The sequence below is a fragment of the Giraffa tippelskirchi genome, chromosome 9 (assembly GCF_054371585.1).
Source record: "Giraffa tippelskirchi isolate mGirTip1 chromosome 9, T2T-mGirTip1v1.2.pri, whole genome shotgun sequence".
NCBI lineage: Eukaryota > Metazoa > Chordata > Mammalia > Artiodactyla > Giraffidae > Giraffa > Giraffa tippelskirchi.
In genome coordinates, this window is record NC_137283.1 from 88,711,505 (window position 1) to 88,735,868 (window position 24,364).

The window sequence follows — 24,364 nt, forward strand, 5'->3', positions numbered from 1 at the left end:
GTCAATTAATAAATATATTAACAATAAAAAATTTTGTCCCCTCATGAAACCTTATATATTAGTGCCAGGGATAGACAATAAACAAATAATAACATATAAATATGTGCTATGGAGAAAAGTAAAGACAGAATTCTGGATTAAATTTAGAGATTTGTTATAAATAAGTTTCTAATATTAGAATTTAGTGGCAGTGAAGCTGTGATTTCTGAATCTAGGTAATAAAAGATCACTCTGCTGTATTTGATTCTCTTGGAATGGTCACTCTCTGATTGCTTTCTCATAGGATGTTTCCTCTGCAAACCCCTACTCTGGATATTCCAAGTCACAAGAAGAAGTCACATGTCGGTGCTCTGATTAATAGTTACAGTTGTCTCAGTCTTTGAATCATTTCAGCCCAAGTATCCAACATTTCAGTGAAAATGCCCCCATATAACTTCAGGGCTCAGGTATGCAAATTACTCTCTGCCATTTGGAACTTCCTAATGGATGCTCCAGAAAAAGTAACTAAGCCATTCCTACTGTGCTCTGTCAATTTCTGACTTACAGAATCCTTGAGCGTGACATATTGTTGCTGTTCAGTCGCTCAGTCATGTCTGACTCTTTGCTACCCCATGGACTGCAGCACGCCAGGCTTCCCTGTCCTTCACCATCTCCTGGAGCTTGCTCAAACTCATGTCCATGGAGTTAGTGATGCCATCCAAACATTTCGTCCTCTGTTGTCCCCTTCTCCTCCTGACTTCAGTCTTTCCCAGCATCAGGGTCTTTTCTAATGAGTCACTTCTTTGCATCAGGTGGCCAAAGTATTGGAGCCTCAGCTTCAGCCTCAGTCCTTCCAATGGATATTTAGGATTGATTTCCTTTAGGATTGACTGGTTTGATCTCCTTGCAGTCCAAGGGACTCTCAAGAGTTTTCTCCAGCACCACAATTCACATGCATCATTCCTTCAGCGCTCAGTCTTCTTTATGACCCAACACTCACATCCATACATGTCTACTGGAAAAACCATATCTTTGACTAGATGGACCTTTGTTGGCAAAGTAATATCTCTGCTTTTTAATATGCTGTCTAGGTTTGTCATAGCTTTTCTTCCAGGAAGCAAGCATCTCTTAATTTCGTGGCTGCATTCACCATCTGCAGTGATTTTGGAGCCCAAGAAAATAAAGTCTGTCACTGTTTCCATTGTTTCTATGCCTTGAAGAGTGGTTTATTTAGGAGCAGTAAAATTTGTAACAAGGGTCATATCTCTATTTCTTAAGGTCACATCTGGGGAAATGGCCATGATTTGCTTCAGAAGTTACTTATATGTTTCTTGTTGCCCAGTTTAGGTGGCAATTATGAGGTTAGATATCATCTAAGAAAAACTTAGCTGTTTTATGCCATGGTGAGGGTAACTCAAAAGCTGTGCCTTGCTTTTGTGTCAACTATCAATGGCTTGGGGACCCAAAACTTAAAAGTAAATCTACCTTTAAGGGCTTCTTAATAACAAGCACCAAGAGAGACTGATATAGGTTGGTGCAAAAGTAATTGTGGTTTTGCATTGTTGAACTTTGGCATTTGATATTGGAATATATTCTTACATAAATGTGGTTACGTTATACATAATTTTAATGTTCATTCATGTGTTTTGCTAATGACTTGTTACTTGCTATTTATTTTAGGCTAGAGAAATGATGTTAAACCAAAAGCAAATTCAAGTGATTTTCTTATTTGAGTTCAAAATGGGTCGTAAAGCAGTGGAGACAACTCACAGCATCAACAGCACATTTGGCCCAGGAGCCACTAATGAAGGTACAGTGCAGTGGTGTTTCAAGAAGTTTTGCAAAGGAGACAAGAGCCTTGAAGATGAAGAGCATAGTGGCCAGGCATTGGTAGTTGACAGTAACCAACTGAGAGGATCATCAAACTTGATCTTCTTACAACTCCATGGGAAGTTACCTAAGAACTCAACTTTAACCATTCTATAGTCATTAAGCATTTGAAGCAAATTGGAAAGGTGAAAAAGATTGATAAGTGGGTGCTTCATGGAGCTGACCGAAAATCAAAAATTTTGTCATTTTGAAGTGTCATCTTCTCTTATTCTATGCAACAACAATGTGCAATTTCTCAGTTGGATTGTGACTTTGACAAAAAGTGGATTTTATGCAACTGGTGATGACCAGTTTAGTGGTCTGATCAAGAAGCTCCAAGGCACTTTCTAAAGCCAAACTTGCACTAAAAACAGGTTATGGTCACTGTTTGGTGGTGGTCTACTGCTGGTCTGATCCACTAGAGCTTTCTGAATCCTGACGAAACCATTACATTTAGGAATTATGCTAATATGCTAATAACAGCATAATAATAATTATGCTAATAATACATGGGATGCACCAAAAACTGCAATGCCTACAGCTAGCATTGGTTGACAGAAAGAGTCCAATTCTCCAGGACAGTGCTGACCTCATGTCGTGCAACCAACGCTTCAAAGGTTGAACGAATTGGGCTATGAAGTTTTGCTTCATCCGCCATATTTACCTGACCTCTTGCCAACTAATTACCACTTCTTCAAGCATCTCGACAACTTTTTGCAGGGAAAATGCTTCCACAATCAGCAGGAGGCATAAAATGCTTTCCATGAGCTTGTTGGATGCTGAAGCATGGATTTTTATGCTACAGGAATAAACAAACATTTCTTGTTGGCAAAAATATGTTGCTTGTAATGGTTCCTATTTTGATTAATAAAGCCATACTTGAGTCTAGTTATAATGGTTTAAAATTCACAGTCCAAAGCTGCAATTACTTTTGCACCAATCTTAGGTTGCCTACTTTTTAACTCATAGTGATTTACAGCACAGTATGAACTTAGGTACTCACATAGGGTTCTGCCTATCATCTCTGTTCAGAAATCTCTATTCAGGAAGTTGTATTTTTTGGAGACCGTGAAATTGGAATGAGAGTTGACTGATTGATTCAAATGGCTGATGAAATTAAACTGCGGTAAACTATCCATTCCCATAAGAGGCATGGACATCTTACAGTACATAATATTGAATTTAATTAACTGGCTACTACTTCTCTACATAGCATGAGGAAATCACTAAAAATTTTGTTTCACTGTAGATTTTTTTTTCTGTTCTATGCTGATCCTTAAATTATGAGAGATGCATACATTCTTAAAAACATCCTACTGGCATTAGTTCTATTATCTTAAGATCTTTCTTTATACCTGAAAGCCCTTCTATCTCTTTAAGATGATTTTGAATATATCTCATCTCCTAGTTTATACCACTGATTCAATATTCAAATTCCCAATACTCTGGAAGCCAATTAAATATTTGTTGAGAAGGGTGGTATATTTGTAATTACATGGAGTCTTATGAAGGTACTTTTGCTAAAAGTCCTATGAAGCCGATAAGTAGAACAGAGTTTTCCAAATAAACCTGTAAAGCATTAATTTATATTTTGCTTTAAAAGGACGTTAAAAAGCAGAGGCAACTTACAGAACATGAATATGATTTTTGATAATGGTAATCTTTATAATATGACTCATTCTTAGTTTGAATGAAGACTTTGGAAATTATTCTTAATGGTGTTAATGGCAACTTATAGCACCCACATTTCCCTTCTTACTGACCCCTACAACCAATCCCATAAACTTTCAAAAGCTTAAGTTAAAAACTTAAATTCTTTCTCTAGCAGTGGAAATTTCCCTGCTACTAAAATGAAAATCAATATACTTATGCAATAATTTCATGTATGAAGAGAATTCTGTAGCCTCCCATGTAGATTTTACAGTCATTATTAAGAAAGCATATGGTCTCTGAAGGACTTCAGAGTCAACAGCCTGCAATTATAACTGTGTATATATATATTTTCAAGCAGAATCTTCACCTTTGATTATCATAAATGAACTATTGCCTCTTTTGGCTGAAATCCTAAAAGAAGAACAAATAAAAATTAAGGAGAAAAAAAGTAGACATTTATGCAGACTATACACCTCTCATAATCATAAAAAAAACTGTTAAGAGTCAAATCCAACAGATCATCCTGTCCATCATTTCAAATATATTGGGTTATTCTTTATTCAATGTGTTTGATTGTTCAGTAATTATCCTTTTGTTGCTTCACTTAGGGGTTCATTCTACAGAATAAGAATTTTTTTAATTAGGAAAAAGTAGACCTAGATTTTCAATATGAATTTTATTGTTATTAAAGTACAGTATTTTGAATACAATAAGAGTGATATAATTACACAAAACACAAGTAGCTTTTAGGAAATACAGAAAAATTGGTTTTAAGAATTCCATTCACATCACTTTCTTTGTTGTTTTGTTGTTTGATGAAGATGGAATGATCATAAGTCAAATTATCTATACACTGAACTTCTTTCAGGCAGTCATTTTCCAAAGTTCTATTGATTTCATTTTGAATGAGAGTTGGAGAGTTTACTTGTTTTTGGCTCCAGAGTTGAGGTTTTTTCCAGGGAGGACTGGCTATTTGGCATGTTTATCCAGATTGGATCTACGGGGAATACCAGGAGGAAAAAAAATAAAATTATAGTCTTAAAAAGAAAATAGTGAGGTTTCCCTGGTAGCTCGGTGATAGAGTCCGCCTGCCAATACAGATGTGAGTTCCATCCCTGATCCAGGAGGATCCATGAGCTGCAGAGCAGCAAAGCCCTGTGCACCACAACTGCTGAGCCTGTGCTCTAGAGCCGGAGAACTGCAACAACTGAGTCCCTGTGCCACAACTGCTGAGGTACTGAAGCCCATGCCTCAGAGCCCGTGCTCCACAACGAGAGAAGCCTTTGCAATGAGAAGCCCACACACCACAGCTAGAAAGTGGCCCCTGCTCGCCACGACTACAGAGAAGCCCATGTAGCAATGAGAATCCAGCACAGCTAAAAATAGAAAAATAAATAAATAAATAAAATTATTTCAAAAAGAGAAAATAGATATTAGAGCTGGAGAAGCATGATGGATGTCAGTCACAGAGTATGAGGAAGCACAACCTATTGGAAGATGGTTTTTGCAGTCTGAATACAGGAAAATCCAGAAAGAGATTTGGATTCCAAATTTAAAATAGGTTACATTTGGAGGTTAGGATGAAGACTATAAATATTAGGAGGGTGTAAGTGGCTTGTTTTTATACTGTGCTGCCTATGTGGTGCTGGGGTACGTCTATAAACTTACAGGAACTTGTAGGGTCGGATGGCTGTAAGACAAAGCTGAAAACTACCTTAGTTCCCAAAACATTTTACTGTGAAAATTAGCTCAGTTATTTATAATATTACTTTATACTTCAAGGATGCCTAGTAAGGGCTTCTAGTAGGTAGAAACAAATGTAGGGCCATTTTGGGGGTAAAGTCCTTAGCTAAATTTTTTTTTTCCCTAAGCTGGCATACTGTGTTCATTTCCTTCTCTTTCAAATGGCTTTAGTGATACAGCCTGCTCTCTTTCCTTCATGGCTACTACATTATTTTCTCACTTAACTTATTAATTTTTAGCACATATGCACTGAGAGTCTATTTTTGACAGGTACTGGGCAAAAAATGGATAAAAACAATTATGCTTTCTATCTTTATGGAGTATAAAATTCTAGTAAGAGAAATAGACATTAAATCTGGGGATCATGTAAAAAATGCAATATTTTGTATTTCTAGGAGTTGGTTCAAGGGTGCTTGTTACATTTTGGATGCATAATAGTGAGTTAGCATGTATAAAGTGCCTATTCTGTGCTAGATACTGTGTTCAATACTTTACATGTGTTATACAATTTAATCCTTAACAATATTTTATGGTATTATGAGATAGGTGGTTATCACACTCATTTCCAGGTGCAGAAACTCAGACTTAAAAGAAGTTAAATAATTTTCCTAGGTGCACATGACTTGGAACGATAGCAGGCTTTAAGTTTATAGTAAGGAGAAGAACATCTCTCCCTTCTCTCTGCTCCCTTTCCCGACCCTGCTTTCCAAGGACAAGGCTATCAGAATTGGAACAACGTTTAAGCTATAGCTCGTTAGTACCTTGGATAGCTCCCAGGGTACAGTTCCCAGATGAAGTTCAAGGCCTCCTTGGGTCTTTTATTCTCAGAGCTTTCCGACTACCTGCTAGAGTTTGCCTTCTCCCTTTCACTCTTCCGTATTAAATATCTTTGAATATTAAAGAGGCTCAGTTAACTTCATTTAGTAATTCACTCATCAACATTTATTTCAGAAAATGCTATAATGAAAGGGCAGAAGGGGTATATATGGAGGCAAATATGCCAGTATATTGCCTGTGATAAGGGTGCTTTCTCCTCATTTTTCTCCAGTACCCCTCTGCAACCCAACATGCATATCATCCATTTGAAGAGAAAGACAGAGGTCTTTAGCTAGTAAGGTATTATACAGAGATCTAATGACTCCAGGAGCTCTGGCTGAGTTATAATAACACAATGTGAACAGTTAATTGAGAGTCTAACCAACAAGGATTAAAAGCAGAAATTTAAAGTAATTTAACAACATGGGGTATAATTGGTTTCTTTTGTGCTTTGCTCAGTTCAGCCAAAGATATGATGCAATCATACATTTGCTCTAAAATACATGTTGCTTTTCTTCACAGAACTAAAATGAGCAATTAGCCATATTTTATATATATACATATATATAATTTGTTTATAAACTTAGCTGATTCTGACCTTCTGATTACTTTTGTAGAAAAAAAGGTCATTTTGTTGCTTTATCTGTGAGTAGGAGTAATGAAAGGAAAATGCCTGATTCATCTTTTCTATTTTTCTGGGGAAAAAATGCTGCCACTTTTTCTTTTCATATACACATAGTAGTTGTTTTGCCTCAAAAATTTCCCCTTAATTGATTAAGTTTCTGTATATGTGTGTTTTCCAAACCCCCTAACATGAAAGAATTACCAAGGAACAGAGCAAGTGAAGAATAATGTGTGGACTTCAGACTTTCTCTTCTTTGAGGCCACTGCTAAACCAGATGTGTGCTCTCCATCTTTTATTCTGTTCTCTAATCCTATTGACAAACTCTTGTATCTGCTCCTTATCACATTCTGGAAGGAATCCAGTGAAGCAACTTTGAAACAGTGGGAAAAAATAACAAAAACAGATCAAGAATCTCATGAAACGGCATTTTAAAGAAAAAATAAAATTCCACATAGTTTGAGTAGCCTAAAATATCTTGATTTTAGTTTGGAATCTTTACTACAATTGGGCAATAGTACTAATAAAACCAATCTGCTTTACTTCATTTGATCCTTGTAAGAGAGAAGAAATTTTTGGTCTAATTTATAGATATGTTAACTGATGCTTATAGGATATAAATTCACTCAAAGCAGGTGAAGTTAAGTATTCTGACTTCCTTTCTGAGCTATTTCTACTTCACTAATACCCTTCATCTATAATAAAACTACATTATCTTTTTAAACATGAAATAGAATGTCATAAATTAAATTATGAGGCAAAAGCAATAACCAAACCCCAAATCAGCATTAAATACTCAAGTGTTTATAGTTGATTGAGTTATATGATCCTAAAAGTGCTCACAGCTTAATATAATGTACCACTTATTATAAAACTAAATTTTTAAATGTACACTAATGTGAAGAAACTCTTTATTGAATTACAGAAAACCATGTTATCTTTATGTTAACATGAGCTACATTAAAAACATATTATTGATTAAAAGATGCATTTCCATCATAAATACAGATAATTTATAGTCAATTGTTATTAAATAAATGGAAATTTCTAACATTCTTTTAATATTCTTTTAAAAAGGTTAAAGTGAGTCTTTAGAGTGTTTTACACCATTAATTTGTTTTAGTATATCTATCCACATAAATAGTGCAAAAGTATTTGTATCTGTGAGCAGATTATAAAGCACAACTTAGGATATGAAAGTCGGAGAAGTTTCCAAGATCACAGAGTAGAACGACGTTGAGTTCACTTGCTGTCATGGACACACCAAAACTGCAACTATTTACAGAACAATTACTGAAGAAAAAGACCAGAGCCTACCATAATAGGTGCTTTGCAAGTAAAGATGGGCTTTCCAGGTGGCGTTAGTGGTAAAGAACCCACCTGTCAATGCAAGAGACATAGAGATGCAGGTTCAGTCCCTGGGTTGGGAAGATCCCCTGGAGGAGGGCATGGCAACCCTCTCCAGTATTCATGCCTAGAGAATCCCATGGACAGAGGAGCCTCATGGGCCACAGTCATAGGGTCACAAAGAGTCAGACATGCCTGAAGCGACTTAGCATGCACAAGTAGAGCCCTAAAGAAGGAAATGAAAGGTAGAATGGGTGGAGTCACAGTATAGTCAAGACCCGTGGCTCTGGGTAGAACCTACAAATAGGAGAATAATTATAAAGGCAAAGGGTTTGAGCTGACATTGGGCTCCCCAGTCTGGGAGTCCTGCACTGATAAGATGAGCCCCCCAGAACATCTGGCTTTGAAAGCCAGTACAGTTCACTTTTAGGGGAGCCAGAGGCCTGTGGCTAGCAGAGACTCCTCTTGAAGAGCCTACGGAAAATCCTACAAGATCCCAGACCTAGGGCAAAAGCCTTAATTTGAAGGAATCTGGGGTCAGCCAGACTTCCTGATCTTGGAGGGTCTGCTAGAGAGGCAAGAGGCAACTGGAGCTCATGCTAGGGACATAGGCACTGGTGGAAGCTACTTCACGGGGCTTGATCTACCATGAGGACACTGGTACTAGCAAGTGCTTCTTTGGAGTCCTACCTCTAGCTTATTAACCTTGGGACCCAGCCCTGCCCCCACTCACCAGCCTGCAGACACCACTGCTTGGACACCTCAGGCCAAGGAAATAATTGCATGGACACATAGCTTCCCCCACCAGCAGACAGGCTGCATTAAAACCACTGAGCCCACAGTTGCCCCTGGACATGGCCTTACCAACCAGAGGGCTCAGGAACTAACACCACATGCCAGTATGTGGGAGCTAGACCTGGGAAGCGCAGAGGCCTGTAGCCAGAGACTCAGGGAACCAGGTCTACCCACCAGTGGGCGGGCACCAGCCCCAGGATAACTGCAGACCCACGACCTGTTATGGCAGGACTCAGCCCACTGACCAGAGGGCCGGAACCAGCTCTGGGACTGGCAGGGCCCCAACCCATCAGTTGGCCAACACAAACTTTGGACACTTGAAGCCCAGCACACAGCTCTGCCCACCAATGGGCCAGCCACTAACCCTAGGACCTGTCTTCACCCACTCCTGGGAAGACACCAGTCCTGAGATCTCCTGGGCTCCAATTCCACCCATCAGTGAGACAGCAGAAGCCCTGGGGCTCCCCAAAGACCTAAAACTAGTCACCCCATCAATCAGTGACGGGCAGCTCCTGCATAAGGCAGGGCCTGGCAACTGAACAGAGCAAGAGCCAGCTATGCCCACCACACTGCCCACAACAGTCAACTTGTCACAGTAGAAAAATCCATGCAGTCCAAAAAGGGGGCACCCCCAGAGTGTGTAGCTCTGGTGACCAGAGAGGATTGTGCCACTGTGATGCATAAGATCAATTCTACAAAAAGCCACTTCCCCAAGGTCAGGAAACAAAAGCAACTTACTAGATACATAGAAATAAAAACAGCTGGATAGAAAAAATGAAGGGACAGAGGAACATGTTCATAATGAAGGGACAAGATAAAACCTCAGAAAAATTAAGTGAAGTGGAAAGAGGCAATCTACCTGAGAAAGGGTTCAAGGCAATCATGATAAAAATGATCATAAGACTCAGAGGAAGGGTGGATAAACAGAATGAGAAATCAAGATTATCCTTCCCACTCCACCCTGGCAGCTTGGCTGGATTGGTCATGTTCATGGCCATGGTCACCAGCCAGAGTTGTTGGCTCTACAATTTCTCAAAGGCTGATCACAGCTCCTTTCTTTGCATCTGGCACCCGTGTCTCCAGCCTACCACAGAACTTAAACGTTTTTAAGAAAACATTAACCAAATAGAGAGGAAGAAAGCAGCAATTGAAATGAAATATACACTAGATGGAATGAAGAGTAGATTCACTGACACAAAGACGTGGATCACTGAGCTGAAAGAGTGATGGAAATCATGAAAACTGAGCAGAAAAAAGAATAAAAAGAAAGGACAGTTTGACAGGCCTCTGAGACAACATCGAGCACACTAACATTTTCATTACAGGGGTCCCAAACGGAGAAGAAAGGGCGAAAGAGACAGAGAACATATTTGAAGACTCATAGCTGAGAACTTTCCTAAGCAGGGAAAGGAAACACACATGTAAGCATAGGAAGCACGGGGTCTCAGACAAGGTCAACCCACGGAGGACCACACCGAGACAAATTGCAGTTAAAATGCCAAAAATTAAAGAGAATGTTAAAAGCAGCAACAAGTTACATATAAGGGAACTCCCAAAAGCCTATCAGCTGACTTTTCAGCAGAACCTCTGCTGGTCAAAAAGGCATGATACATTCAGACTGATGAAAAGGAAAAACCTGAAACCAAAAATATTTGGCAAGCTTCTCGTTCAACTTGGATGGGGAGACCAAATATTTTGCAAATAAGCAAAAGCTGAAAGAGGTAAGCACCACCAAAGCAGCTTTATAAGAAATGTTAAAGGGACTTCTCTAAGAGAAAAAGAAGAGGCCACAATTAGAAACATGTAAATTATGAAAGAAAAAAAGCTCATTGGTAAAGGCAAACATATAGTAAAGGTAAGAAATTAACCAGCTAAAAAGATAGTAGAAAGGTTAAAAAGCAAAAGTAGTGAAATCATCTGTTAAACAGTTGAGGGCTACACGCAAAAAATAGATGTATTAATAAATCATGATGTCAAATGTAGTAACTGTGAGGAAAATGAAAGTGAAAGTCGCTCAGTCTTGTCTGACTCTTTGTGACTCCATGGACTACAGTCCATGGAATTCTCCAGGCCAGAATACTTGAGTGGGTAGCCTTTCCCTTCTCCAGGGGATCTTCCCAAGCCAGGGATCGAATCCAGGTCTCTTGCATTGCAGGCAGATTCTTTATGAGCTGAGCCATCATGGAAGCCCAAGAATACTGGAGTGGGTAGCCTATCCCTTCTCCAGGGGATCTTCCTGACACAGGAATCGAACCGGAGTCTCCTGTGTTGCAGGTGGATTCTTTACCAGCTGAGCTACCAGGGAAGCCCAATCGTGAGGGGAGGAAAATAAAAATGCAGAGTGGTTAAACTGTGAAATTGAGAGCTCAGCAACTGGGACTTCCTTGGCAGTCCATGGTTAGGACTCTGTGCTTCCACTTCAGGAAACACAGGTTTGATCCTTGGTTGAGGAGCTAAGATCTTGCATGCTGTGCAACACAGCCAAAGAAAGAAAAAACAAATCAGCAATTTAAAATAAGACTAATCATATATTTATATGACTTGATTAAATTTAAAAGGTTTTGCACAGCCAAGGAAACCATTGACAAGATGAAAAGAATGCTTAATGAATGGGAAAAAATACTTGTAAATTTCATGATGTGTAAGGATTTTCAAAATATATGAAAAACTCATATAACTCAATATAAAAAAATCCAACTAAAAATGGACAAATGCACAGAAGACCTGAGTAGACAGTTTTGCAAAGATAGCAGACACAAACCTGAAAAGATGCTCAACATCACTAATTATTAGAGAAATGCAAATCAAAAGAACAATGAAATATCACCTCACACCTGTCAGAATGGCTATCACCAAAATGACCACAATAATAAATGTTGGTGATAATGTGGAGAAAAGAGAACTTTGTGTACTGGTGGTGAAAATGTAAATTGGTGCAGCCTCTGTGGCAAACCATATAGAGGTTTCTCAAAAAGCTAAAAATAGCACAATCATATGAACCAGCAATTCCATGGCCGGGCATATATGGGAAGAAAACACTGATTTAAAAAAATACATGCACACCAATGTCATAGCAGCATTAGTTATAATAGCCAATGCATGGAAGCAATCTAAGTGTCTATCAGTAGATGGATGGACACATAAGATGCAACAAATACACATGCAATGAAATACTATTCGGCCTTAAGAAAGAATGAAATTTTGCCATTTGCAACAACATGGATGGACGTGGAAGATATGATGTTTATATGAGAGAAAGTTTATATATGTCATATTATATATATATGTGTGTGTGTGTATATATGTGTGTGTGTGTGTGTGTGTGTGTGTGTGTGTGTGTGTATACATTTAAAGTCAGAGAAAGCCAAATGCTGTATGTTGTCACTTATATACAGGATCTAAAAAATCAAATTAGTGAATATCACAAAAATGTAATAGATTCATAGATATAGAGAAAAAATTAGTGGTTACCAGTGAGGAGAGGGTATAGGGGAGGGGCAAGAAAAGGGTAGGGAATATAGGAGTACAAACTATTATGTATAAATACATAATACAAAGATATATTGTACAGTACAAGGAATATTGCCAATATTTTATAATACATACAAATGGAGTATAATCTATAAACATTTGAGTCAATATGTTTTACCCCTGAAGCTAACATAATATTTCAGTGCAATTATATTAATAATTTTAATTTTAAAAAGTTATAAAGTCAATGAAACATACTTCTGTGTTACCAGTTTAAGCTTATTGCTGAAAATGATCATTGCTGCTGAGCAACAGTGATTATATAAAAGAAAGTTAGCATTGTGCATGCCAAATTTAAAACTAACACAATCTTAGTTTTGCTCACTGAATTAAATTAATCATGAGAATTTTTTTTTGTCAATCTGAACTTATCCAAGAGTTTTCTCCACTACAAAATAGCTGTTTTAAAATATTGTATCCTAAATCATTTTTCATAAAATATTAAGAAATATATACAATATTGTATATGTTCTGCATTAATAACTTTGTCAAGTCTCAAAAGCATTCAAACACTAGAAGAATAATTATTTTTAAAAATTGATATAGTCTCATTTTGAAAAAAAGCCAAGCAATTCATCAAAGTACAAAAAGGGAAAATACATTCAGAATTTCATTACCCAGATACAATATGTAATTAATAATGCATCATACTATATTTTTCCCTATGTGTGCATACATACTTTTTGTATGGATGGTTAGGGTTTGATTAAGATTGTTTTCAACTGCAAGTTACTGAAAGCTAAATCAATAATGGTTTAGGTAAATGCACCCCACATAACAAGTTAAAGATGGTATAGTGCTTCAGTGATGAAATAAAAACTGTATCTTTTTGCTGTGTTATTATTAGTATGTCCTTTTTTGCCTTGTGGTAGTAAAATGGCTACTTTACATCCTGGCATCTATTCAAGGCATGAACAAAAGGGAATGCTGGCCAGAGATGTGCATCTCCTTTAGTATCAAATAAGCAAACATTTTTCCAGGCAAATCTCATCTCCAGCAGATTTCTACTTGTGACTCATGGACAAGAACTATGCAACAATTCCTTTCCTAAATGGAAATGAAGCTGAAAAAGTGAGGAATTAGCTTGCAGCCTTTGTAAGAAAAGATTTTAAGGTAGAAATATTTTTCATTAAAAAATCCATTAAAATGAAATCATATTTAATCTTGCTGTTTTAAAGTAAAATATATTTTAAATTTAGTTTTACAGAATGAAAAACCCAGAGAGTAAAAGTCAAGGAAATATCGAACTTTTCATAAATATACTTTCACTAAAATGCTTATTATTTTCTAAAATGTACTTGTAGGATTAGAAAAAGTCAATGAAACTATTAACAAGTTCATATCATTATGTTTTTTAAACACCATATGTAATTTTTTTACTGAACTGATTAACTTATGATATAAAATAAATTACCATAAGTTTATGTCACTCATAGCTTGATTTGTAAATTTATATTAATTGGCAGCTTTACATTGTTAGGGTATTGAACATTTACATTCTTTTTATAATTATAACTCCTACAGTTACATGTTCAAATTGATCAATGGTTTATCCAGACATTGTATGATGACTTTTCCCTCACATTTATTTATCTTTGACTCTTAATTACCTTGATTACTTGATGGAACTTTTTAGAAAAATTGCACATTCTTAGGTGTTGAATTCTCCAAGTTACTTAGCCTTTGATATTTTAAGAAATTGCTGCAGTCACCCTAACCTTCAATCACCCTGATCAGTCAGCAGCCATCAACACTGAGGCAAGACCCTCCACGAGCAAAAGATTATGACTTCTTAAAGGCTCAGAGGATAGTTAGCATTTTACATCAATAAATTAGGTGATAAAGAATCCACTTGCAATGCAGGAGACCTGGGATTGATACTTGGGTCAGGAAGATCCCCTGGAGAAGGGCATGGCAACCCACTCCAGTATTCTTGCCTGGGAAATCCCATGGACAGAGGAGCCTGGCGGGCTACAGTCCACGGAGTCGCATACAGTCAGACACAACTGAGTGACTAATACACTAGAACACTGTATATTTTTTAGACATAATTCTATTGCACACATGATGGACTTCAGTACAGTGTAAATGTAACTTTTATATGCCTTAGGGAACCAGATTATTTGTCTGACTCATTTTACTGCAGTATTCATCATTTTTGGTGGTCTGGGGCCAAACGCATGATATCTTCAACGTATGTATGCCTATATCTATTCATTGATTTTATGACTAACAGCCAGACTGGCTACTTGTAATATCTTGAGTCATAATTTTTTTCACTCATAGCATAAGCATTCCTACTTGTCTTTTGGCATTGTATGTTGCTATGAAGAAATTTGGGTTAGCCTGATTATTATTATTTTCTTTATTTAGATGAATTCCCCTTTTTGCTTGTATTCTTGGAAATAGGTAACTACTTTTAAGTAATTAATGGAATATAAGACTCAAATTATGTTGCTTTATGGTATTTGTTTTCAAACTGCTTTAATTTCATTTAATGATCACAACAAGCCCATAAAAGAAATATAATCTCTGTCTTTTATAAGACTAAAATTCAAACAATAGAATTGACTTTTCTAGTTCTTGGATGTAATTTTAAACTAAAAGTAACTGCCTCCTCCCACCCCCCACAAATAAACTAACTCCAGATTCAGTTCTCTTTCTATTATATGCCTTTGTATCATGATTATGAAAAGACTGTGTCTGGTTGGCATCTCTTCTACCTTTCATGATTTAGTCTTGGTAGGATGTATGTTACTAGGAATATATTTGTTTTTTCTAGATATCCAATATGTTGGTGTATAAATGTTCATAGTATTCACATGTTTCTTTGTATTGTGTGATATTATTTTTAATTTCTACTTTTTCAATTTGTAATATTATTGATTTGAGTCTTTTCACTTTTTTTCTTGATTAGTCTAGGTCAAGTTTCATCATTTTTTTTTTTTATCTTTTCAAAGAACCAACTCTTGGCTTTATTAATATCTTCCATTATCTTTCTAATCTCTGTTTATATATGTTTATTTCCTTTCTTCGGCTATCCTTGCCTCTTTTGTTCTTTTTCTAGTCAAATAGTGCCTCCATCTGTACCCCAACTCCCTTCTCTGCATCTGATTCCCATAAGCTGAGTTCTGGAGATTCTCCCAGTGATCCCTCTGAGATGAGACCCAGAGTAGGACCCCCAGAAAACATCTCATTATGCTGAGGAAGCTAGATGTCCACCTTGGTTTTTTTTATGTATGCTGGAGAAACTCTAGGCCTGGGGAAGCCCCCTTGGTGCAGTAGCTGTGCCATTTTGAAGGAAGGGTGACACCATCAAAGTGTATCCATTCCTGTTACTCTTCCTATGGGGGTCCTTCTTGGCCCCTGATATCCATAAATGTGCTTTAGCATTACCTTCAAGTTCTGGGATTTTCACACTGGCGTCTTATCTATGGATAGTTACTACTTCATCTTTGACTAGGGAGGACTATCACTGGGAATGCCAACACTCCTATATTGACTATTTTAAAGAATGAGAAATTCCTTAGTGAGAAATAAGGAAAACCTGTCCTTGGGTTAAAACGCATGGTGTTAAAATGCATAGTGAATAACAGTTTGTAAATCAATAAAAATAATTTAAATATATTTCTAGAAAAACTTTTCTTATATTTGTATATAAAAATGAAATGCTGAGTTAGTTACTTTTATATTTTAATGTGCATGCTGAGTTGCTTCAGTCGTGTCTGGTTATGTGTGACCCTATGTACTATAGCCTGCCAAGCTCCTCTGTCCATGAGATTCTCCAGGCAAGAATAATTGCCATGCTCTCCTCCATGGAATCTTCCTAACCCAGTGATCAAACTCATGTTTCTTTTATCTAACCTGCATTGACAGATGGGTTCTTTACCACTAGTGCCATATATTTTAATGGAAGGAAATAGATCAAGAAACACCTGTAGACTGTATGGTGGCCAGGTAAAATATATGTTATTACAACAGCAATGGTTCAGATAGTTTCATAATTTTTAATGACTGTTCTTTTTATCAAGTATATTATATGCCTTATGGAGAGTTCATTAAGTTTTCAATTATTACGAGACTTTACTCTGGGAATCCACATCTTATTCAGAGGGTATATTTTGCAGAACTAACATGTTGCCTATTCTTTTTTTGAAGTTGGAAAAAATAATATGCAGGGACTAAGAAAATAAAGAACATTATATTTTGAAATAGAGGCCAGATGATTTTAATTCAGCTCCACTGTTTTCCTGTGCATTGATGGAAATCTGAGCTTCAACTTTATGTAACTTCTTAAATGGCATGGTAGAGTCATAATAATTTCAATTTTTATTAGGAACTAAAATAAGAGGGTGAGAGAAAATTCAGCTAATCTGCAGAATGATAACAAAGTGTTGTGTCTTTTTTCCCATCCCTTTTCTGAAACAGACAATCACAGTAAGTTAGAATTGGAAGGAAACCGAGAGGGCAGTTAATAACCCCCTCCTCCCATCCTTTATCTAAAAAGAAACAAAGATTAATTGCTTACTGGGGCTAAGAAAATGAGTTAGGTTTCTTCAGTCCTATTCAAATGCCAGTTAGGATTGAAACACCATAAGCTGGTTGAAGAAAGATCAATTACTACTGCTGGTCCAGGCCACAGTCAACATCTAGAAGCACTGAGAGGTGGTTGTTGTTCAGCCTCTCAGTCGTGTCCGACTCTTTGCAACCCCATGGACTGCAGCACCCCAGGCTTCCCAGTCCTTCACCATCTCCCGGAGCTTGCTCAAACTCATGTCCATCGAGTAGTAATGCCATCCAACCATTTCATCCTCTGTTGTCCCCTTCTCCTCCTGCCTTCTATCTTTCCCAGCATTAGGGTTTTTTCCAAAGAGTCAGCTCTTTGCATCAGGTGGTCAAAGTATTGGAGCTTCAGCTTCAGCATCAGTCCTTCCAGTGAATATTCAGGGTTGATTTCCTTTAGGCTTGACTGGGATTTTGATCTCTTTGCAGTCCAAGGGACTCTCAAGAGTCTTCTCAACACCACAATTCAAAAGCACCAATTCTTTGGCACTCAGCCTTCTTCATGGTCCAACTCTCACATCCATACACGACTACTGGAAAAATCATCGCTTTGACTATATAGACCTTGTCAGCAAATAGTCTCTGCTTTTTAATACTCTAAGTTTGTCATAGCTTTTCTTCCAAGGAGCAAGCATCTTTTAATTTCATGGCTTCAGTTACCATCCACAGTGATTTTGGAGGCCAGGAAAATAAAGTCTGTCACTGTTTCCGTTGTTTCCCCATCTATTTCCCATCTGTTTGCCATGAAGTGATGGGACCAGATACCATGATCTTCTCAACTGGAAGGCTGAGCAGCCTATATTCCTGCAAGAAAAGTTAATCAGAAAACTAGATGAAAGAGAGACACATGTACAAGGAAGTAAAAGACTGTGCTGGCTTATTCTCTGTCACTCTGCCCTTTCACTTCCATCAAATAGATAGTGGCTACCTTAACTTGTGTCCGTCTTTTCTGTTGTTGTGGATGAATGTATACCTCACTACTTTAGGCCAGAAGACACGTTGGTGACAAGAAGAACTTAATCCTTAATAGAGAGAACTCTATTCAATACTTTTAATAACCTATAAGAGGCACAGTGGTAAAGAATCCACAATGTAGGAGAATCAAGAGACTCGGATTTGATCCCTGGGTCAAGAATATCCCCTGGAGTAGAAAATGACAACCCAGTATTCTTGCCTGGAAAATCCCATGGACAGAGGAGCCTAGTGGACTATAGTCTGTGGAGTTGCAAAGAGTCAGACATGACTCAGTGACTGAGCAACTGAGCATGCATATATAACTGAATCACTAAGTTGTACACCTAAAATTAACACAACATGGTAAACCAACTATACTTCAATTTAAAAAAGAAAAAAAGATTGGTGGCTTATTTTTGCTATTTTATTACAATCTGATTATAATAATGGAGTGTCTTCATGTACAAAATCCTATTCATCTTCCAGATCTATCTCATATATGCATTGTGCAACTGCAGATTCAACAAACCTCAAATCATATACTATTACGCTTGGTTGAATCTGTGGATGAAGAATTTGCAGATTCAGATTATAGGACTTGAGCATACATGGATTTTGGTATTGTGGCAGGTTCTGAAACAGACCTCCCACTGAGGGGTGGCTGCACTACAATAAGTTAGTGTAAATTCATAAGAGATAAAATATAAATATAAAAAATTTATGTCATTGATAATTATAATATAAGTATACACTATATTGGGCTTCCCTGATGGCTCAGACAGGTGGCTCAGTAAAGAGTCTGCCTGCAATGCAGGAGACCTGGGTTTGATCCCTGGGAAGACCCCCTGGAGAAGGAAATAGCAACCCACTCCAATATTCTTGCCTGGAGAATCCCATGAACTGGGGAGCCTGGCAGGCTACAGTCCATTGGGTCACAAAGAGTGGGACATTATATTATACAATATATTACATTATATATATATATATATATATTATAATATAATACATTATAATAGCTCTGTTGACCTTCACAGCTTGTCTTTCATGAAGCTTCTCTTGAAACTAAATAACAGAGGAAGGAAAAAGATGTTGAGATAGAAGATAACATAGTCTAAATTTAAGCTTAGAGGAGCATGTAGTTATTGAATCCCAGTGCCTTCACTACTTTAAATTGATGGGCAATGGGTAAACACAGGTAAATAAAGAAAATTTGATTTACCTACTCTCAGTTCTTCTTTAAAGATAATATTAGTGTATGTTATTTTCCAGTGCCAGGTAAAAATTAATATGACTTCTACCCCCACCCAATAAAGTAGGTCATATTCTCCCTTGGGGTCTACTTGTTGTTGTTTTTGATTTATTAGACCCAATGAACTTTGGCACCAACTAAGGAATTGATCGGTCTGGCATTACTTTAGTCGCTCCTTGCTTTCCAGTTATTTGCTATCATTTTCTAGCTATGAAATGTAAAGCCAGCCAAGTAATCTGGTTCTTAACCCGTCACTTTAGTTCCTGGGCTGAATCCAGTCCCACACATGGACGAAAACAAATTGCATTTGAATTCTCAACCAGGGGAAATGTCTTTCTGGTGTGATCCAGAAGAGTTCTGAATAGCAAAATTGTGTTTGTTAATATCCAACGAGTTTGGCAGGGTGTCACCTCTTAGTACCCCATGAGGGGGCTTGTGAGTGTAAAGTAGGATCTTATGCAAGAGACTAAAATTTATTAGTCATATTTACTTACCTTATAAAACCAAAATTATTATCTCTCAATTGTTTTGAAGACAGCTGCAGCTAACATGTCTGTCCCTCTGGGTACTCTGAGACTTGGGTTATATTTTCTCAACTCTTTGGAACAGTTTAGACCCTGGCTACTACACTGCTATACTGCAGCAAACAGATTATTCAGAGCATACTATTATTATGATTCACCACACAGAGGGAACTTCAGATTTAAGAAATTGCCAACATCTTATAAAATGGAAAACTGTAAAACAGTGGTGTAACCATCTCTGCTTTTACTGGGAAGGGACTATGTTGAATGGAGACTTGGATTTGAGATACTGATTATTTTTTTGATTGGGAAAGTTGGTTCTTAGAAAACAGAATAGTCTGAATCTAAGCATATAAAAAGGGGGACCCCCAACCTGCATATGGATTCAGAGACTCCAATTTCCTTTGCCCATTAGGATGCAAATATCATGTTGGTAGTTAACACGTGTGTCACGAATGTCCTATACTTATAGTACAATGATGACTAATTGTAAAGTAACATATTCCACTTCATGTTTTATGTCCTTGTAGTATTTATTCCTTTTTTCAAAAGTTGAATTTATTAGTATAGGTCAGAAGTTAACAAACTCCCCACAGAGTGCCAGGTAAGTAAATATTTTAGATTTTTTGGCTGTACAATCTCTGTTACAAAAACTAAGAATTTGCTGTGGTAGCTTAAAAGCAGCCAGAGACATTGTGTAAATGGATATATATGCTTGTGTTTCCCCATTTTTTATGTCCCAGACAAGGAAGTGAGTGAAGGTGGCCTGCTTTACACCCCTGGTTTAAGGTTATTCCCAATTTTGACAAAAGGCCAGAGATCAACTCTCTAAGATTCTTAATCTTTGTTATATTTTTTAAAATATCCTAGAGTCTTAGAATTATATAGAATTATGTTTTTGTATGACTTGAATCACCTGTGTAAAACTTGCAGCAGATTAATTATAAAGATTGCCTACTTGTGAAACATTTTGAGGTGTCTTAAGTCTCAACTCTGGTTTTGGTTAACATATAAGTAATTTGACAGTTCATTTATTAATATAAATTATTCTAATATTATTTTTATAATTTTATATAATTTTAATATATTCTATATCCTGCAAATACTTTCCTATGAGGTATCTAAACACTCACATTTTCTCTGCTACTACATCAAACCTGAGTTTCATATAGGAAGTTGTTTGTTAAGGTCTCTACTGAACATATTCATACAATGTCTGAATTATTCCAGAATCACAGTGAAGAAATTTCCTTAACAATAGATAATTAGGGATTATCACAGGCTAAAAGGAGAAACTTGGCAACGATGGTTGCCTGGGCCATTAATGCTCTACTCATAGCTCTTTCAGTATTAGATGTTGTTATGCAAAATAAACCGACTCATTTACTTTGCCCTAAAGTGCATATTTGTCATTTTTTTTTTATATATTCAAAAAGGCAAGTAGACCAATAAGTTTCCTTGGTTTCGTCTGTCAGATTTCTGTTATTTACTCTACTTTTAATTTCCTCTCATTTATCTCTTTGTTACAATATAAATGGCTCATAATCAAATACTTTTTGTAAATTTGCCAATTGACATTATTTGACAATGTCCTAGAACGTCAGAGGCAAAAAGACATAAAAGACATCTGTTTTCTCTCATCATTCACTGCAAGTTGTGAGTATTATCCATAGATTTTTTTAAAAGATTTTTTTGATGTAGATCTTTTTTTAAAGTCTTTTATTGAATTAATTATAATATTGCTTCTGTTTTATTTATCTTGGCCAGTGGGATCGTAGCTCCCTGACCAGGGACCGGACCTGTACCCCCTGCACTGGAAGGCAGAGTCTTAGCCACTGGACTGCTAGGGAAGTCCCCTATACATAGTTTTAAACAACTTTTTTTCTATTGGAGACTCATGGGCATTTTACACTCATTATTGCCAACAGATAATAGGCAGAGAGCTGTTACTTGGCTAACAGATTTAGCACATAGTAAATCCTATATTAAAACAATTTAAAGAGATTACTTACTAAAAGTAAGCTATCTATTATATTATAATAATATTCTACTTCCATTCTTTTTGTATAGTGATATGGAATATTAAGAGTGACATGCACCCACATTCTGAGTTTATTGAATTTAAGCACAGCATAAGGATTTTTCTTCAGCGAACATTAATAAGAGGCAGAAAAATCCATGAAACTTATCATTTGTTAAGCTGTGGTTTTTCTGACCTTTTCAGTGTGCTTTACATCTTTTATTAGTAGTTTACTATCTACTCTGTTAATGAAAACAAAACAAGAACCTACCAAGGGACAGAAAGAAAGAGAAGAAAAAAATCATACTATATGGCTTAAATGTCTTAAAAAGAGTCAATTTTCATTGTCCTGTTACTGAGATCCAGTGGTAGCCCAATAGGAATGATTTAACTGCACACAATACAGGGATTGCATTTTCTGTGTGTGCTAAGTAGCTTCAGTCATATCCAGCGTTTTGTGATACTATGGACTGTAACCCACCAGGCTCCTCTGTCCATGGAATTCTCCAGGCAAGAATACTGGAGTGCTTGCCATGGACTTCTCCATGGAATCTTCCCAACCCAGGGACTGAACTTGCCTCTCTTTTATCTCTTGCATTGGCAGGTAAGTTCTTTACCACTAGCACCACCTGGGAAGCATTTTCTATAGATAAATTAAAAAAATAATGAAACTGAGTGTATTTTTAAACACTACATTGTCCTGCCATTCTAAATAATGTCAATGATTAAAGTATTCATCACTCCCAATTTTTTGTTTGCCTAAGCTCTAAATAGGGAGGGATTGCCAAACTCTACCCTATGGGCCATATTCAGAATATAACATAATATCGTTTTATATATATATAAAACGATATTGTGTTATGTTGGTTGACCAAAAATTGTGAAAATATTTTTTTCTCTTTTTATATAACTACCCAGGCTTTCCAGGTGGCTCAGTGGTAAAGAATCGGCCTGCCAGTGCAGGAGATACTTAAGACCTGGGTTTGATCCCTAGGTTGAGAAGATCCCCTGGAGAAGGAAATGACAACACATTCCAGCATTCTTGCCTGGAAAATTCCATGGACAGAGGAGCCTGGCGGGCTACAGTCCATGGGCTTACAAAGACCAACCCTGCAAATTACCTACAAACTATTCTCAGTTTTGTTTTTGGGCTGCAAAAAAACCTAAAAGTTTTACTATCTGGCTCTTAAAAGAAACAGCTTGTTAACCCTTATTTTAAATAATTGTTGTGCTTAATGTCTCATTTCTATGTATGTAATATATAATAAACTTCAGATCTAGAAGGTTGAAATCAGCACATTTTGATTATTTATCTTTTAATGGCATTGCTACTTTGGGAGGAAATTGTAAAGAAGGCTCCCGACACTCAAGCTTACAGTAGTTTTGAGTAAGTTCATAGTGATTTGGAACCATCTGAACTACTTTTGGGTCCTGTCAGTACCTCTAATCCTGTGGTACTACATGTTCTTATATTTAAACATTTTAAGTAAACAATGATAGCACTCCGATTTAAATACAAACAGAACTAAGTTATTTCAATTGTGCCATTCTCTGCAACCACAAAAATATTTGCAAGCAACAATTAACTTTCAAGAGTGAAATGCAAAAATCTAAAGTTATTCCCCAATGATTGGTGATGGACAAAATCTATGAAAAATATTAGCCATACAACAATAAAATGTAAGGAAATTGGTATTTACAGAGAAAAAGGACACAAATATTAAAGAAAACTCTTATAAATGACAAAAGATGATCTTACACTGCCAGAAGAAATAAAGACATGTAAGTTGAATGTAGTCATTGTTTATACCAAAAGTTGGATGTTTTTTCCTAAAAAAGTGGACCAAATAATGTCAGTGTTTGTCATCATTTAATCTTTTCCTCTGATTTTTATACGAGAAGAAAATTTGGAAGTTTTTACAGAATGTAATGAAGATTTATGATGAGTTTTTCTGGTGAAGACATTTTAGTGAAACTTGTTCAAGCGCAAAGCCATTTGAAAGCTGCTAGAACCAATCCTGATGAAATAAGGCCTTCAATAATATTGCAGATTCTGAAATTCAGTGTAAAATGGGGTTTTCAGTCATTTCTATTGAGCTTGTTTTTAACACTTTTCTAACCTATTTATGTGTCTGGTGATTCATCAGTTAATTAAATAAACATTAATAAAAAAGTTTTTTCCATCATCTGTGAATGAGTATAGATGGACAAAAATCTGGCTGTATATTGCCTGTTGAACGTGTAAAGAAAATCCATATTCATGACATCACTGATAATCACAATATTGTTACTATTTATTACTATGACAGCTCAATATATACGTATAAGTTTTTTCCTACTCTGTCAAAAATAGATGAATTAAAAAGTCCTTTGCTACTTTACTTTTAATTTAATTTAAATTTTTAATTAAAAATAGCTTTCCACTATAATTTTTAATTTTACTATTTTTACTGGAATGGTTTTATGTATATATAAGAGATGTATGCATATATGTGATATAGATAAATATAGATATATGAAGTTAAATAAAAATAAAATTTTGAAATGTGCATTTATTTTCTTCCAATTGATATTATTTACTTCATATTATTATTTATTTATTACTAAAAATAATTTTTTTGTATAGAAGAGGGAGCTCTTTAAAATTGAGATGCTTTATTTATCAAATATGCCAGCCTTGCCCTTGTCTTTTTATGTTT